This window comes from Saccostrea echinata, unplaced genomic scaffold (genome assembly GCF_033153115.1).
Source record: "Saccostrea echinata isolate AGI-Se365-2 ecotype Australia unplaced genomic scaffold, CSIRO_AGI_Sech_v1 ptg000001l, whole genome shotgun sequence".
In the NCBI taxonomy this organism is placed as follows: domain Eukaryota; kingdom Metazoa; phylum Mollusca; class Bivalvia; order Ostreida; family Ostreidae; genus Saccostrea; species Saccostrea echinata.
In genome coordinates this window covers 21,577,268-21,597,145 of record NW_026889750.1, presented here as the reverse complement: position 1 = coordinate 21,597,145, position 19,878 = coordinate 21,577,268, and the positions used below count along the sequence as shown (strand labels likewise).

The following is a 19,878-nucleotide window of genomic DNA, read 5'->3' as shown; positions in this document are numbered from 1 at the left end:
ATTTCTAAACTTTCCAGGAAAGTTTCCTGCATTTTGTACAATGTTAAATAATGTACAATGTACAATATATTTTCCCATGAATTTTTTTTTGAAATTATGTTTTAAAATTCTGACCAGATTTCCGAGGAAATTTTTAACTGCCTAGGGTGAGATTTATGACAGAGACATATAAAACCAAGTCTCTGAATAAATTAGATTTTGTTGACTTGTTTGCATTTATGCATTTATTTTTATTATAGTGTGTTCGGTACCACATAACATGCGAGAATACCTTCTCTAGTATGTTGGAGAAGATTAGCAAGAAAAAAGCGGGTGAGAAAATGAGAAGTTGACAGAAAAAGATTTTTTTCATTATCGAAAGGGACATGTACAACATCCATAATGGTAAGAAAAGATAATTATTTATAGTCATATTCATTTGTTTCTATAATGTTTCTTTCGATAACTTTTCACTCATATTGAAAAGCCAGCACTTGAGAACCTCTGTACTCAGGACCCTTGAGCAATGAGTAATTTTGTTCATGCCAGCACCTACTACAACATGGGACCTCAGTTTCATTTGAACACCGGTCTCCACATCCTGCAGTGGGATTCGAACCCCTGATGTTAGGATCAACTCCTTTATCTGTGACTCTAAACAAACACTTAAACCACTGCGCCATGCAAGCAGCTAGTCATACGTGTATTCCTTATGATGTGAGCTAGCATTATGAAAATTACATGTGCTGTAGATCATAGGTTGCTACATAGTTCTTTGTATGTTGCGCTAAAAATATGGTGTTCATCAATGATTCATTTTGGTGTGCGTCCTGCGTAAATTATGCACAAATTTTGCTCAGGACGCATTATTTTAATAAATGTACATCCCAATGCATGCAATAAATTTATAGAAGAACTTGTATTATTTGGTATAATCCGATCCTAAACTTGACTGATTGCATCATATCCATGTGCTAAGCGATATGCATGAACAATTTTAACAGGTATATATAAGGTTGCCAACAACAGGTCAGATTTCAAAATTGCAGCCAATTAACCAGCAATTATCAGAAAATATTTGAAAGTTAGATAGCATAGTTGGATTATCACTGATTATGTCTATACTGTGGAACATTTCTGAAGCGAATACTATACCTTTGTAAAAGCTATACATGTAACCTGTATCATTTTTTTTTCCTTACAAGCTAAGAAGTTTAAAATATAATCATTTTTATTTCTGACTGTTTTTTCATTTCTTCTTAAAATTTCTTTGCTTCATTCTGCTTCTGTGCATTTTATGACTGATATATTACAATGTGTGAGATCGTATGTACGATCTAAAAATAGAACCAAAGTGCACAGTTGACAATATATTATATTTATGACACAAAATCATGTACTCTTACTTGGACAATTGATAGTAAAATTATAGAACTACTCACAGCAACAATAAAGCATTTGCTCTTTCGTGCAATAACTTTTTTATATTTCACCAGAATTTCCTCTGTAATATCTAATATATGACCCTTGGATTTGGATGCACTGATCTTGTCATGGGACTCATTGTTGTCATTAAGGGGGGTCCTTTGGACCCATGATAACCATTTTCAAAATGAATCACTGGTTCATAGGTCTGGGACTAAAAGTTTATGAGGGCATACTATCTTAATATCACCCACCAATTATCGTCTGATCAGCATGATCAGTACTATTAAGCAGGGAAACAAATATTTGAAGAGACATACTATAAAAATAATTTTGTAACATCTTGGAAAACATGTAATTTTGGAAGTAGATTGACATATAAGTATATAATTTTTTTTTTGTGGATAACAGTTGATTAGGGTAGGTGGTCACTGGTGTGATTTTGACCCATTATCTGATTATTTTTCATACTTAAGTTTTGTTCGAGTATATGTCAGTGTTTGTTATGCTACAACGTATTCTGGGTAATTTTCTCTATGGAATACCTTTTTACAAGATTTCTTCTTTTTTTTAGAATTATTTACTGAATTTGCGAAATACATGTGTTCGACTTACAAGATACATGTGTTGGGTTATTGCTAGTTAGAACAATCTAACTGTGTCTCGGAACAAGCCCTCGATCACCACAGTTTATATGTCCCATATACTAGCAATGTAGCATATTGGAAAGGATCCGCTCAGAAATGATTTTGAAGAATACAAAAAAAATTGCACTGAAAATAACTATCAAATTAATCATAACAAACCTTTTTGAGATTTTATATGCCTTTTAACCTAAAAAATAATCCATATAAATAAGAAAATTCAACTCATTTTTTCAACCTTTTTTCCTCACTTCAAATTTACACGCCATGTTGAATTTGGAACTCTCTGGATTGTTCATAGAAAATGCAGTCAGTTCGAGTTATCGAACTTGCTTATTTTGCTACATTGCCAATACACGGAATGAATTCTATCATTAAACCAGGTCCGTAGGACAATATCATTTTAATGATTAGAACGTTCTATCTAGGTTATTGAGATCACAGCAACAATATATAAACAAAATTAAAATTGAAATTATAATTCGCATCATCTCTTTTAAAAAAAGAAAATTCATATTATTTTGTAAAACCAAAAAATATTGGTTTAAATATACTGACAATAAAAAAAAAGAAACAATAATTCTCAAATTATGAATAACTTTAAAACATTAAGTGCACCTACAAGCACAGATCCCATGATTTGTAATATAATGCACACACAGGCATGTAAACTGAAGTAAATCCCACATGATTTTCACTGATTAGCTAATATACATGTAGAACTAGTTTGAAACTAAATACTCGTACAAATACAAAAGAAAAAAATAATTATTTTCCAAGCAAATAAAATGAAGAAATTAAAAGTTTTTGATTTTATTTTGATTTAAAAATTATCAAAGAATATTTAAGTCGAACTTCATGAAAAAGAAAAGCTGAAATCAAAATATTTGTATCAATTTAAATGTCATGCTTGATAAATTTTGGAAATACTGACAGATACACCCTTGCATAACACATATACATGACTAAAATTGTAAATATTTAGAGACTTTGGATATGCATGGTGTCAAACTTTGTCTCATTTTAATATAAAATGAAAAAATTTTAACCGATTAAAAATATTGTGATCTGTATTGTAGCATAAATATTGTGATACCTAACATAGTATATTTATTTAGATATAGAATAGTAGACAAAAGTGTATTATCCCAGCCCTTTATATTTGCAATGCAGTATAAAACAGTTCAATTATATAATAATGAAGTCAAGAGAATATGGAGATGATTATATGTAAATTAATAGATTTTGTTTTCATTTTTGCAGGTGTGTCTGATGGAATTTGTCATTTCATTAATAAATAATGCTGATAAAGATGCAAACTTAGCAATTGTGCCTAAAAAGTGACAGCTTTGACAAGTAAATATATCCATATATAACAGTTACTGGTACTGTCTGAATGCAGTGAAAGGATCCAGATGAAGAGATTAAGTACAATGTACATCAATTACTTGGATGAAGAGAATCTGCAACATGGGGTAAGGTATATTTGCTGCTTTATTAGTTATAAACTGTAAATAAATTGTTAGCAGAAAATAGACACAAAAGCTTTAATTAAAGGAAATCGGGGGTAAATAGTAACTTTTAAAGCATGCAGATACTCAGTGATAGACTGATAGTTTGATAGTATCATAAAAACCAAAAGAACTTCAGTTACTTTGAATTCCTGATAGCCCTAGCTGTTAATGAACTAGCTGCCCATTACAGCCTTTGGCTGCTTATGGGGTCATGACTTGATTGTTGGGGGAGGGGGGGGGGGGAGGTGGAAATGAATTCCCAGTGGAGATAGGTATGAAGGTTAAAAATAGGGCCACAAAGAACCAGGTTATGGTGAGGCAGACTTGCCTCCTTACATTTTATTGTAATTATTTAACCCTTCACTCTTTATGAGTGAAATAATTCTCGAATGGGACATAAAACAACACTCAATCAATCGGTCACACTTCACTCGCTGTTCACAGCACTTGTTGCTCTGTACTGGGCACTACTGGCTCACTTAAGCAGGTTAAGTTCAGTTTGGTGTTTACTAGTCATTCCAATGATAAATAAGTCACAGGGATCGACATTAACGGTTGTCCGATTGCCCGGGACAAGTAAATTCTCAGTTCGGGCAAGTGAATCTTGCGACGTACTTGTCTGATTTGGCAAGTGATTTTTTTTTCATAGAAATGTACATATTAATTTAGTTTACATTAATTTATATAAAAAAAAAATAAATTGAAGACTTGATTTCCGCCAGGTACCTGACTGACAATGTTTTTGCATTCGGAATTCCTTGTCAGCATTTTTGGATTATACCTTTCATTTGAAAATCGGGTTCGTTATTCCGTTTTTCCCTGGTAAATATGCTGTTCGTCTATTCACTGTCTAACATCTTTCTTAACTTCTTATTTGGACATTAGATTATTTATTTACTCAAAGAATATAAGTACAGTGTAACACGATGTATCCTGATCAAGGTGTGTTACGTAGCAACTATCTTCCTTCAGCATTGTTTCACAGTTATCTCAGAAAATCACAATTCACAAAAGAATCCTACCAAAAAAAATTTTTAAAAATATGAATTTTATTTATTAGACGGAGGGTTATTGCTACATGTATATGGCAGTGTGTGTTAACAGGTTAAATTTACAAGGACAGTGGTATACATTTATGTACAAAGGCAGCATTTAAATTTTTTCAGGTACCTCACCTTGCCAAATTGATGGTAGTGTATTTGGTCGCATTTTTTCTTGTCATAACATTTACAGTAATAAAAAATTTCTTCTGAAGTTCTTTCCTTATTTTGGGCAACCAAGTTTTGAGTTCGGACAAGTCAAAGTTTGAGATCACTTCCCTAAAGGGCAAGAAAATCTGAAAGTTAATGTCTATCCCTGTAAGAACATTTTTTGTGAGTCGACTGCACAGCAGTGCAACACCTAGGGATCAATTTACCTGGCATCTGTCTGTCTGTCCATCTGTCACACCTTATATCTCGAGAATTGTAAGAGGTTTAATTGTTTATGATATTTAGTTAATATTTTGCTTGACACTGTGACTTCTTTTAGCTCACCTCGACGAAGTCGAGATGAGCTTATGCTATACCCCCGGCGTCGGCGTTAGCGTCGGCGTCCCAGGTTAAAGTTTTAGGAGCAAGTCCCATTCCCAAGTAACTATAAGCCCTACCTGGACCAAACTTGCATGGATGATGCATCTAGGGATGGACACTACCACACTTGCTTCGGATGCTGGATCTGACCTAGATTTTCCAGATGAGTGACCCAGGTTAAAGTTTTTGGAGCAGGTCCATTCCTAAGTAACTATAAGCCCTACCTTGACCAAACTTGCATGGATGATGCATCTAGGGATGGACACTACCACACTTGCTTCGGATGCTGGATCTGACCTAGATTTTCCGGATGAGTGACCAGGTTAAAGTTTTTGGAGCAGGTCCATTCCCAAGTAACTATAAGCCCTACCTTGACCAAACTTGCATGGATGATGCATCTAGGGATGGACATGGCCACACTTACTTCGGATGCTGGATCTGACCTAGATTTTCCACATGTGAGACCAGGTTTAGATTTAGGAGTAGTCTCGTTCCCAAGTAACTATAAGCCCTACCTGGACCAAACATTCATGGATGATGCATCTAGGGATGTACACTAACCAACCTGCTTCGAATGCTGGATCTGACCTAGATTTTCCACATGAGTGAATTTTAGCCATATTTTAACCAAATTAGCATGGATGATGTATCTAGGGATGGACACTTCCAGACTTGCCTTGGATTCTGAATCTGACTTACATTTTCCAGATGAGTGACCAGGGTAATTTTTTTGGAGTAGCTATTTAATATTATGGCCTGTTATGATTAAACTTGCATAGATGGTGCATCTAAGGATGAAAACTTCCAGACTTGCTTTGGATGTTGAAACTGACCAAAATTTTCTTGATTACTAAACAGGTCAAAAGTTTTTTGAGCAGGTCTATAATTAAATCAAACTTGCATGGATATTGATCTTGGGATGTACCCTAACTAGAAAAAAAATATGATGTGAAATTTGCCTTACATGTAGATAACATTCGTCGAGGTGAGCTTCGTAATCTTTGATTACCTATGTTTAAATACCATGGTTGCCAATCTTGTGACCCTTGAACTTACCTTTGACCTACTTATAAAAAAGTTAGTGCCAATATTCAGCATATTTTTGATAATTTAAAAGAGGTAAGTCTATGCTATTTAACATGTGCACAATTTGTCATAAATTATAATGAAAAATACCAGCATTACAGTTCACTTGACCTTGACCTTTGTTTTACTTTTCAAAAAATACTTTGAATGGTTAATTTAACTAAAATGTTTTGATTTTCTAGAAGTAGTGTTTTGATAATTAGCATTGATGAGCTCATGACACTCTACTTTGAAACTTTTTGATATCCAGTTATCACACAAACTAAAACTTAAATCCTATGAAAACAAATCAGGACCAGTATACCACAATGGGTGGTAATGTAGACTGATGACAATTACAGTAAAGACAGCCTGAAATCTCTTTAGAAAAAACTGTTGAAAAGATTGTTGACCATTATATGGTGACGTCTCTATTTTAGTGAAAAATTCTTAAACAGAATGTAAAACGACATACATTTAAACAATCAATCCAACTACTGAGTGAGCTTTCTAGCTTGTGACCTACTATTACGTCCAATTGGAAGTAATATTTGAATGTTTTAAAATGTGATTGTACATTGTAGGAAATAATGTTCCTGTAGAAAAGTCAAAGAATGTATACATGTGAGATTCTGAAGTAGCCGTACATGATGAGTAGGAATTTGAAGTGAATTATGGGAAAAGGTATGTAATCCATTAGTTTGCTTTAAAGTTAGTGATTTTAAATCTGAACACACTGTGTAAAAGGAATTTTTCCGCCATATTCCTTTATTCACGCTATATTGTAGGGTCCCTATATAAGCCACTCACTTAGTCACTGTTCATTGTAATCTGTTGTCACCTAGCTGTGTAGACAGACTGACGTATGCTACATAGCTCTCGGTAGTGACAAAAAATTACTGTGTACTTCTTTCACGGCAGGAGAGAAAGATGCCAATGAAACTTACAACAGTTGCACAGGTCATTGCAGTATACAAACATACACAAGTACACGCAACTGCAATAAAATAAATAAACAAAGGCAATGCAAGATAACCAGCATGAGCATGTGTCACCATTCCACTCCGATACCTGTGACAATAAAGCTCTCAGGTGTAACAAATGCGAAGAGTATACCCCGGTGCTGATATAGTAGATGATATATAATCGAATATGGTGTATGCCTATTTATGAGATGTGTTCAGCTTTAATTGATTGTTTTTCTCTGACAATATGTACCATAGGTCATACAGTCCCTGAAACGTTCTACTTTCCCACTTGAACGGTGAGCGAACGCTGAACGAACGGTGAACGAACGCTGAACGAACGCAGAGCGAACGGTCAGTGAACGATGTGTGAACGCTGAACGCAACTTGGTGAACGATGTGTGAACGGTGAACGGTGAGCGAACGCAGAACGCGAACGGAGCGCAAACGCGAACGCAAAGTGAACGGTGAACGAACGGTGAACGCAAGATGAACGATATATTCGGAATGCCTCTGATCTTTTCCTTGCATTGAAATTATTTTATTGTATTATAATGTCAGGTGCCAAAAAATAAATAAATAAATAAATAAGTAAACCAATAAATGAATGAATAAATAAGTAAATAAAATAAATTCTCCAAATTGTCCTAAGAAAGACGATTCATGCACATTAAGTTTTAATCACACGATTTTTAACGCACTAAAACATTGCAATGGTTGCCGAACGCTGAAGTATAAAAGATATTTTTTTAGTTGGAAAATAAAAATGTTTATTCTTATTTGATAACAAATCAGAGAAAACTTCTGACTTATAGAATGATTTAAAGCGATTGTAACATCCATTCATATATCTCCGTGTCAAGGCGATTTCATGTAAAGTAATGAAAAAAAATTAATTACAAAGATCAGTGGACGTTTTGCATTTATACGCTGGTATTTTAAATTTTTAATACAATAATATATTGTGTGTCATTTCTATTTTTCATGATGATTTATTGAGCAGACTTCTACATGTATCAGTAGATGGCCGTGATTATACTCGGACAAGATAATACAAAGATACATATTCATATTATTTGTTATAAATTCAATTTTCAGAACTTGATATTTAAGTAATATGCTGTTATAATTTTTATTAAACAGACAAATATGAGAGAGAGAGAGAGAGATTCCGTTTTAGCCCCCCCCCCTTCCTTTCAGGCTTCACTAAATGTTTGTACCTATATCAAACAATAACTCTGAAATTGTTTTCTAAATATATTATACAGTGAAAGTAACTTTTTTTAAAATCAACAAATCATATCCATCTGTTTGACAGTATTACTCGTTTTTATTTTCCTGCTTCAAGTTCACACGAAGTCCACGTGCTTGTCCTGTCAATCAAAATCATTCGCCACTGTGCAGGTGTGAAAGTTTCGTCACATCGAAGACGAAGTGCGAGTATTTCCAACAAGTTATAACATTTATTTTTATCATTTCTATATTTGATACCAACATTTGAATAATAAATGAATAAAATATATTGGGCATTAACACTTGAATTTGAAACATACTCTCTGCCAATTTCAAATACCACCGCAGACTACTATTGCTTTATGACTTTTTTAGATGCATGTTTGTTTTGAGACTGAAATTTTTGTTCTAAAAAAGACCTTAACTTTTTTTAAACAGGTTAATTAAATTTTTCTGGAAATACAGTACTGACTAAGTAACCGATTTAGGGGAAAGGGGGGTGGGGGGTATTAATCATATCGAATGGCAAACATATAAAGTAACGGTGAAGAAAGAATTTTTTCTCTCTATAACTATAGACTTTACTTACATGTATTATAGTAGCGAAAATTCTGTAGTGCATTACATTTTAAATAAATATTTCCTTTAAACACACTATCAATTTAATTCGTTCCAAAGATAATAAATTAACAGGATATCCGCAGTACTATGTATAACTCTCAGAACTAGTTCTATCATATTTTCTGTAGTAATTGAATAAAAAAAAACGCGTTAGAAATAAATATTTTCGTAATTTTGCTGCGTAATTATTTGACTTGGATAATTATATCTCCATTAACGATTTGTCGCCTTGAACAAAACAACAAAATGTTGCAGTACTTGAAGTATTTGCACATTGCCCTTAGTTAAATTTAATATTTCAGCATCGTTCTAGATAGGTACAGAATGAGCTTATAACAACATTTATTTTCCAGAGTAATTTAATAAATAACCTAATAGCTAAGTTAGAATAATAAAAATATATATCTTAGATATTTTCCCCCATGAAATAATGATTCTTTAAACACGATATGTTAGTTATTAAATTAAAAAATCTGTAACTCCTTACCTACAAAAAGATAAGTCCTTTCACTTGGGAGTTCCGAATGGCAATGAAAACTGAACGATAGGTGAACGCTGAACGCAGTTATTATTAGTTATTATAGTTATTATAGTTATTATAACTATAGTTTTAAAGTTATTATGCAGTCAGTTTGAAGGTGATACCTGTGATCTACAAACAATAGCATCTAAAATTAGCGTGTATTTACCCCAATTAAATTACACGTCTAATATGAAGCTCGAAGAATTTAGCTTACACCAGTACACTGTGCATTAATTAAATAAGAAACAGTTGAAAAATAATCAATATTATTTTTAACAAACTTAAGCCAAAGAGGCGTCCAGATCAACAAGGCGCCACTGTATATATTATATAATACATGCATATTAAAATAAAATTTTCCCATAAAGTATATTAATTTTTTTCTATGTGGTTAACTTTATGCCCAATTATCAGCAGTTTCCTTAATGGCCATATTAAAGTATAAGAACTAGGTTGCTATAGCAGACAAAAGGTAAATATAAAAATCTTAAGTGCAAGGTACTTTATCACTCACTGAATGTTAATTAGGGCCTGCATGAAATGTTAAAGCTATATAGGATTCACATTGTCCATCTTTATGTCTTTCAGCCAGCAATTAACACTTCAGTTGTAACACAATAAACAAGTTTTAATTTATGCAGTGTAATACTATACAGTGCAGGGAACTAATTTTGTTACATAAACCAGCATCAGCATAAGCCTTAGTAGCATCAGGATTGAGCTAGCATCAGCATCAGCATTTAAAAAACAGCATTACCAGGATCAGCATCAGCAAGCAAAGGATAAAACCAGCATTGACCTACATAAAATCAGCATTATCCTACTAGCATCAGAAAATCAATGAGTTTTAATTCATTAAAAAATTAAAAAAGAAAGAAAGAATATTGGTTAAAGTATTCACATTATTGATACATAGTGAGATATTATGATCAAATAATTGTAGAAGGCACTTTTATTGCTTTAAACGGCAATGCTGAAATTCATTGTCTACTTCCGGTAGCATGATGCTACTTCCAGTAGCATTGACCTAATTATAAAACAGCATCAGGATAAGGATTACTAGCATTAAATCAGCAAGCAAAGGAAGCATTCAAATCAGCAAGCAAAGGAAGCATTCAAATCAGCATCGATGCTGTAACAAAATTAGTTTCCTGCACTGTACAGGGTATTGATGCATACAGTAAATGAGATCATTAGAATGGTGTATTTATATACTGTATATACTTGATATCAACAATTTTTCTGAGTGGTCTACTTTATGCCCGATTATAAGTGGTCTCCTCAATGGCCATATTTAAGTATAACATATGTATAAGTACAGGTTGCTATAGCAGACAAAGGTAAATATAAAAATCTAAGTGCAAGGTACTTTATCACTGATGGAATGTTAATTAGGGCCTGCATGAAATGATAAAGCTCTATAGGATTCACATATTGTCCATCTTTATGTCTTTCAGTCCAGCAACACTTCAGTTGTGACACAATAAATAAGTTTTAATTTGATATGCAGTATAATATAATACAGGGTATTGATGCATACAGTGAATAAGATCATTAGAATGGTATATTTATATACAGTATATACTTGATATCAAGGGTTAATTCAATTTACTCAATTTTTCTCACTGGTCTACTTTATGCCTAATTATAAGTGGTCTCCTCAATGGCCATATTTAAGTACATGTATAAGTACAGGTTACCATTGAAGACAAAAGGCATATACAAAACTGATCTATAGACCATGATACTTTGATACTGATTGAATGCTGATCTGGACCCTTGAAAAGCACTTACTCTTAGTCTTATTTATATGACAATGTGTGGTTTTGATATAAGTTAACTGAATTACTTAGGTAACCATGGTAACATATTTCTATCTGTTTTTGTATGTTTTTGCATGAGCAAGGGCTTGGGTCATGCATAAACTTTTCACATTTTTCAACTTCTTCTCAAGAACTACTGGACCAGTTTAAATCAAACTTGTCGCAAAGTATCTTTAAAATAAGGATGGAAATGATTAACTGGTTTATTAACTATTGAGAAAGATCATAACCAGTTGAAATTTTCATAACCAGCTTTGTAACCAGTTACAATTTACATACTAACCACTTAGTAGATAGTAGGGATGGCAATCGAATACAGAATTGCAAAATTAATCGGTTAACCGCAAAACGTTCCGACCGATTAACTGGTTAATCGTATCAAACTACACAATGTCATTTTCTTGACTTTTTTCAAGTAGCTCTATTCCTATGCACAAGAAGTCTTAAAAAAAGATGTTAGAGGTCAAAATCATTCTATTTGTCTTTAGTCTTGATCATAAAACTACACGCATATTTTTTTTCAATAGACAAGAAAAAATTCAGAAAACCATGAACCATGCCTGAGATATCGTGGATAATTTTCCAGAGCGGATGTCACACAAGTTCATTCTTCATTATCACCATAATCAAAACTAAGTCTAAAATGTATCACTTAATTTACAATGTTTGTATTATAATTTTATGTGATAGATAACTGCAAAAGATACGCACACACCAATTCACGGTGCTCAACGGTGATTATTATCATTAAAGAATTAGAGGACAGTCGGGGTAACGACATGATGTTTTAACAGTAATTAACATATCTCAGACTGACCAATTACCCCGCAATTGTAATCTGGAGAGCCATAATGACCTCCCAATCAGCCTAAATAAATAAATGAAAACGCTAAATTAAACGTTTAAGTAGGAATTTCTATTTTGAAAATGAATTTTAGTACATTGCCTTCAGTTTTACATATATTATAATATTTTTTCGACTAATCGATTGCAGATTTTCTAACCGATTGCCATCGTTCCGACCGAGTAATCGGTTAACCAGTTAGAAATTGCCATCCCTAGTAGATAGTTTTTGTCAATGAGTATTTGTATTTACTTTTTCAATAATATTTTCATTTTTGAAATAAAACATGTTTCAAACTGAAATGTGACAATCAAGCAGTTACCATATCTTGCCGAATGTAATATGCATTGGTTTAAATATGCACCCCCTTTTTCAGCCTATAACTTGGGGAAAATTGCAGCTCGGTTGTAAAGATTATTTGCTACAACATCTTATTTCCTACAGGGCACAAGTTATTTAAACATTAAGATTTCAACAGACTTGAAATTTCTTTGACAATAACTTAGAGATAAGTCACTTGACATATGATAAGCGTTTGATATGTTGTAATCAACACACACCCAAAGCTTAAAAAAATGAAGAACGAAGGTTATAAATCAACCTCTCAAATATGAAACAGGGCTCTCAATTGTCTATAATTGGGGCCGTTCAATGTCCCCACTCCCAATTCAAAAAAGGTACCTTTTTTCCCAATTAATGTGTTAATTTTCCCAATAGTCATTTCTCCCAAAAATTAAAGAAAATATAGCTGGATATATACCGGTAATAACTTAACTTGCTATTCATATTCCTCTGTTTTATAAAACAAATTTAGTTGATAGCGAAGACCGGAAACCCAATATATATGATTTTAAAGTAAGTATAATGGTTATTCCAAAATTTCCTAAAAGGTCTTTATTTTCCCAATCTTTACAGCCCGGCCCCATTCCATAAAAGCAGTGTTAGAGCCCTGTGAAAATGAAAACAATTATATGTACAGCAAATAAGAAGTGCCCTATCTTGTAAAAAATGTGATTGGAATAGATAGACCATTTCTTTATCCAGGTGAATATCATTACCGCTACATTTTCAAAATGGTAATTATTTACCGCTACATACTCATTACCGCTGCAAAAAATGTACACATTACCACTACATTTAAAAGTTTACATTACGAATACATTGCCTCTTTCATTAGCCAATGGATTATGCATGTACAGATTGATACAAAGTACATGTACAACATATCCAAGCATAAGACCTTTTTCCACTGCTCACCATGGGAGACTAAAGTACGGCTTAACAGGGTGGCTTTTTCCCCACTTTTTTATTAGTCCCCTACCGGTGAAACCAGAGGGAATTATAGGTTTCCTCTGAGTCTGTCCATCTGTCTGTCTGTCCCTCTTTCAGTCTGTCCCATTTGTTTTCCACACTTTTTTCTAAACGCTTGCAGATATTGAGCTGAGTTTTGGTATGTAAGTGTATCTTGATGAGTTACAGTTCAAGTTTGCATTTTGTTATGCTTCTGAATCAATGATTTTTAATGGAATTGTGGCAATTCAATTTTTAGTGGGAACCAGATTACACTTCCCGGTAGGGGACTAGTATTGCTAATGCAATACTCTCAGAATGCTTGTTTAATCTTAATTATAGTAGGTATTTAATTAAGTATGCAAGTACAATACTGTACATATAAATGCTTGTTCAAAATACAGTTTTTCTCGTAATTTCGGCCCAATGCAACAGAAACTAAAAATTCAAGAACCTATTGATAATTAATCTGATGTTTTTTAAATAGATTGATCGAAAGTACATGCAATATAATTCGTACTATATAAAGGTACAGTGTTTAATTGATTTGTTACAAAAAAGAGCAATGACCATATCACCAATGCTTATGTAGTGGTAAATATTTTTAATATATAATAAGTTCCACATTTTTTTTCACAGTGAAATGGTAAAAAAGAAACTGCTAGCGCTACTGTGCAGACTACCATCAATCAACATGATCAACAAAATCAAGTAATCCTTCTGAGTAAGTGACCTGTAGTATTATCTGTTTTCACCTATGCCAATATGAAAAGGATGAAAGTTATTATACTCAATACACAAGTTTGGAGATTATAGCTCTCCAACAAGAGAAACACAAAAAGTAGCCATATCAGCGTGAAAGTGGCAGAGATTGTTGATAAAGTATACACAATCATGCATAAATAAATGTCAGAATGATGGCTTAATTAGGGCCTTTCAAAATGTTTTTAATATTAAAGAAAGATTATACATGCATATGTCAAGCAATGATGATTTTGGTGATCATATTGAGCTATACTTTAGTAATACAGGTTTTTGGATGCTTGAGTCTCTGATTGACAATATATTTGTTGTTTTTGGAGACCAGGTCTTCCAATAATCTGTCAGAATTCCCATGGGTACCAATTGCAACCTGTTATTAGGCTAGCAGACCTCTTTTTATATTCATATGAAGCAGAATTTATTCAAAATCTTACACATGAGAAGAAGAAAACACTTGGCTGCTGTGGTCTTGAACTCGACATTGAAATATATCGATGATGTATTATCAATTAACAATAGTTATTTCCATTCATATATCAACTCTATATATACCCCCGTGAGCTTGAAATAAAAGATACCACAGAGTCTGACACATCTGTTTCATGTTTGGATATTATTTATTTCCATCCCTAATTAAAATTTTATAAATTGATTATGTACATGTAATATTAAATGCATGTTTCTTGGAAAGTAATGTTTTATTAAGTGTTTCCTTACTGCTCTTAAAGATTTTCATGGTATATCAGATTCTTGTTTATTATCCTTTTCTAAGTGTTACTTTTCTCTAAGCAGTAAACATTTTTGCCCTGACGTAATAATCTCTCTCGGGTGTTTTCATAATAGGTAATATATTCTCTATGCACTTCTGTTGCGTTTACCTAAGGATTTTTTCAACGCACTGACTGCAGTGCTGTTTAAGGATTAATAGTGGGATTCTTACGAGATGCAGAGCCAATCCGATAGCATGAACTAAGACAGAAATATATGTAGAGACAGTGTGAACCGACATTTTAGGTTAAAATAAAATAAAAACATGTTTTTAAACCCAGAAAGACCAGTGGGGGTACAACGTAAACAAACCGGAGTGGCATACCTTTCTCTCTTATAATGTATAGTGGGGTATTTTTTGTGTGGACCGATTATTTTGGGGTTTTCACAATTTTTTCCTATTATACACATGATGAATAAGTGCAATAAATATAATTTGTAAAAAAAATGTCCAACAAGTCCCGGGGTTGAATATCGAGGGGGGGGGGGGGGCCTGTCCACAAGTACCTGTGGATTTGTTTACGTAAACACAGACACCTGCTTGGAATGCATTTTCAGCACAATATCGTAAAATGCTTAGGGTTATAGGGAAAAAAAATTAAGGGACTTAATTTTTAATTTATACCAATCAAATAACAATTAAAATACAGACTATACTTAAATACTTATAAATATAAAGCTTATATGTAAACTGAATTTTCCAAGAAAATTAAAGGTTGTATTCTACTTTTGTTTTTGAAATACGAATATTTTAACTTTTTAAACTTTTTCTTTGGAATACTTGTGCTGTGAAAATAAGAGATACATCCAAATTTTTGGGGTAGCGTTTTATCCATAGGAGCTGCATTTTTCTCGGGATTTTCCCCCCAAAGGATCACTTCTAGGTAAATATATGCGTTGACCTATAGGGCCGATATTGGTTTCATTCTTTAGAAAAAGCTTATCGATATCCGTTCCGGTCGCTGACTTAAGGCCACGTGCGTGTAGTTTCTTGTTTCTCATGTATCGTTTTAGTTCTAGTCAACTGTGTGTTCATATGACCCTACATCGGTATTTACATATACATCCTTTGTATGAGGGTCCTTACTTGATGCCTGGGTAATGGCAACAGGAGATAAAACCTTAACTGACCTTACCACGTTCTTTTCTAATCTGTAAACCTTCCTCCTGCATTTTTGACATAACATGTCGCCAATGCACTCAATTTTCCTGAGGAATGAACTGCATCTACTCTGCATAGCGCAGTATCTCTCCCACTGGCACAACACTACTACTAACCAGAGATGTTCTTGAAAGACAAAAACAGCAATTTTTGCTCGTCATGATTTTTTTTTCGTGACACCTGCAGTATCGAGTAACACAAAGTGAATGATTCGTGTCCTCGAACAAAGTGTGCTTACACTGAGGTATACAGTTCTGGTTGATTGCGTTTAGGTAAAGAGAATTTATAATCTGCATTTCCATAAATGTCTTTTATATCAACAGCAAACACACATTTAAAGAAGAAAGTGGAAGTAAAATGCAAAAGCCTGTATAAAAAATTAAAGTTCGTGTTTATACAGGTGTAAAATTTGAAAAAAAATAAAATAAAATAAAAGTGTGCCAACAGGTGGATTCGAACCAGGACATAAAAAAGGTCCATTCTAAGAATCTGCGGTCTATTTCTCTGCGCTATAATGACTATGAAAATGCACTCCATAAATGTAATCCAGTATGATAGAACTAGGTTTTTCGCATTTTTTGTAGGTTTTTCACGAATTTCGACCCTAAGGCAGGGGTGCCCCTAAAAAAATCTTGTTTTAAATCATTCTTTAGATCAAAATCTATCAAAATTTCATAATTTAATTTAGGGGCAGGCCTGCCCTGAAGGACTTCTATGCCAAAATTCACGTAAAAATTAGTGCTTTAACGGACAAAATACTGTTTTGACCAACTTTAGAGGTTAATTTCAAAGTTGCAAATAAAAAAAATTACGTTTAAAATGCAAATTTGAAAAATTTAGACAAATATACAATAGAAAACAACTAAAGAACATTGATTTTTAAATGTGACTTTTTCCGGAAAATAGTTCTTTCCTATAGGTCAAATCTTTTGTTATAACGAATACATCCTTTGGGGGTGTGTCTATTACAAGACTACGGCCTTTACACGTGACAATATGGTACTTCGTCATTATATCTAAATGTTAAAGGCGACAGCATGTATTTTCTTCTTCTCATGTATAAGATTTTAAATAAATTCTGCTTTGTATGAATACAAAAATAGGTTGGATAATAATGGAGCACAATTGGTACCTATGGAAATTCCAAGAGATTTTTGGAAGACCTTGTCTCTAAAAACCACATAGATATTGTCAATCAGAAACTCAAAAATCTTTTTAATATCAACTTCAGAGTACTTGTGTGTACAATCAGTGTTTTTTACAAATAATTTTGCAAATGACCAATGACAAGATAAGTTAATTTTTGAGTTCCACTTTTAATGAAAAAGCAGCTGTCAATAAACAAATCTCTCATCCATACAAAAAACAAAAAAACATAACAAGGGTGATAATCTCAAAATTTAAGCATTGATCTGTTCAAAATAATTTTTTTTATTGACATACGTTTAAGGATAAACAACAATACTTGATATTGCGATTACTGAAATTAGTTGAACTCTTTCACAGAGGTAGGAAATGTCTGTTGGATGGGGGCAGTGTACTATTGAATGCAATGCATGATCGATCATTGTGGAATTAATAAGGACTGAAAAGAAAGAAATCCTAGAGAAATATCTTGCTAAACATGCGCTGAACCAGCCTAATAAATTTTTGAGAGGAGCTAGTCCTATATGTTACATTTTTTACGATACTTTTTACTAAGCGGACTTTTCTTTTTAAATTCTAAATGAAAATCGTTACTTTTGAAAGTTGATAAAATGTTCTAAACTTTCCTTATTTGACAATCTACTATTTGGAGTTCAACTCTTGGCAATACATTGTAGTTTGGGCATAATGATTGTTCGAATCATTCCATTGTCACCACTGTAATGTTATGCCCCAGAAATCTTGTGAGATTTAGAGCTTCCTCGACTCCCATGCTAAAGAGCGGTTCTAAGTTAGATAACTGCAAGATACTCGCAATACTGGTACTTTTAATTCAATTCACATGTGCTCACCTTTGAAATGCATTCACAATTCTTTATAAAGTTGGTGACATTATGTATGAAAATATCATAAAGTCTAGTTCATTGAGTGCCATAAACTTTCATTTATATGTTATTTTTTAGAGATGGAGTACTACACAAGCACAATTTTTAAAAGAAAGAAAAGTCAATGGAATGAAAGCCAAAGAAAAGGTGAAGTGAATTGTCACTCATTACATTTTAAATTTAATGTGGACATGGTCATTATTTTAGTTATGTCTTAACCTTCTTATCAATTTTAAGCAGTGCAGACAGATGCATTTCTTATTGCTTTGAATAGAATAAATTATCAAAATAGTCTGTATATGTTTTTTGATATTGAGTTAAAATTAAAAAAAAAAACAAATTATCAATTACTGCAGTTTTGAATTTCAGTACACTAGAAATTTTTCTGCCTTGCCATGAATATGGCTGGGGCATATAGAGTTTGTCATGTCTGTCTTCCGTCCTTCCAACCTTCTCTCTGTCCTTCCATTCCGCTTTGCTTTTAGTTCAGTTCAAAACTAAGTTTCAAAGAAACTATTCAAGATATTTTTATCAATCTTCATATGCTGATACATTTTGATGAGAGGTATTCAATTTCATCAACATTTTTTTTACCTTGACCTTTCCTTTAACTTTGACCTCACTTTTCTTAAATTAGTGTTTAGCTCAGTTTTAAAGAAACCATTCAAGATAGTGTAATCAAACTTCATATGCTGATACATACTGAATCAACATTTTTTTAACTTGACCTTTCCTTTGACCTTGACCGTACTTATCTTAAATAAGTGTTTAGCTCAGTTTTAAAGAAACCATTCAGGATAGCGTAATCAAACTTCATTTGCTGATACATACTGATGAGAGCTATTCAACTGCATCAACATTTTTTTATCTTGATCTTTCCTTTGACCTTCACCTCACTTTTCCTAAATTAGTGTCAAACTTCATATGCTGATACAGACTGATGTAAGGTATTCGACTGTATCAACATTTTTGACATTGACATTTCATTTGACCTTGACTTCATTTTTCTTGAAATAGTGATTAGCTCAGTGTTGAATAAACGGTTTCCATTCAAAATATTTTTATCAAACTTATTTTGCTTATGCGTATTAGTGAGAACTATTCAACTGCATCAAAAATGTATAAACTTGAACTTTCCTGTGACCTGGACCTCACTTTTCTTAAATTTGCATTTTGCTTAGTTTTAAAGAAACCATTAAAGATAATTTTGAGCTTATGCACTTAACAGAATTTGGTGAGAATTTATCATCTATATCCAACTTTTTCGATTTCAAGTAAGGAGTTGATCCTTATGTCGCTGGTTCGAATCCCACTGTGGGACGTGGAGACCGTATAAACCGAGGTCCCATGTCACAGTAGGTGCTGGCACAAAAAAGATCCCTCACTGCTTAATGGCCCTTAGTGCCGAGTATAGGTCAAAATTTGCAGCTCTCCACTGGCAAGTGGTGGCGTCTCCATATGAGTGAAAAATTCTCGAGAGGGATGTTAAACAATAAACAAGCAAATAAAAATTAATATACCCTCAGTGGGGCATTCATGTCCTATGGACATATTTCTAGTTTTGCCGTCTTGTACATTTGTACTTGGATATACTTTTTATTTTTGCTCTGTAAACAACAACAAAAACATTATACCATATAATATGCACAAAATTAGATG

The 19,878-nt window shown here is 33.1% G+C and overlaps 1 long non-coding RNA gene across 1 annotated transcript; it reads left to right on the top strand.

Moving 5' to 3' along the window:
• Positions 1–272: 272 nt before the first annotated feature.
• Positions 273–18,446, top strand: LOC133198853 (uncharacterized). The gene is made up of 5 exons (XR_009722652.1): positions 273–384; positions 3,312–3,523; positions 6,783–6,882; positions 14,137–14,221; positions 18,298–18,446. It is a non-coding gene; the product is annotated as an uncharacterized LOC133198853 (long non-coding RNA).
• The last annotated feature ends 1,432 nt before the right edge of the window (positions 18,447–19,878 follow it).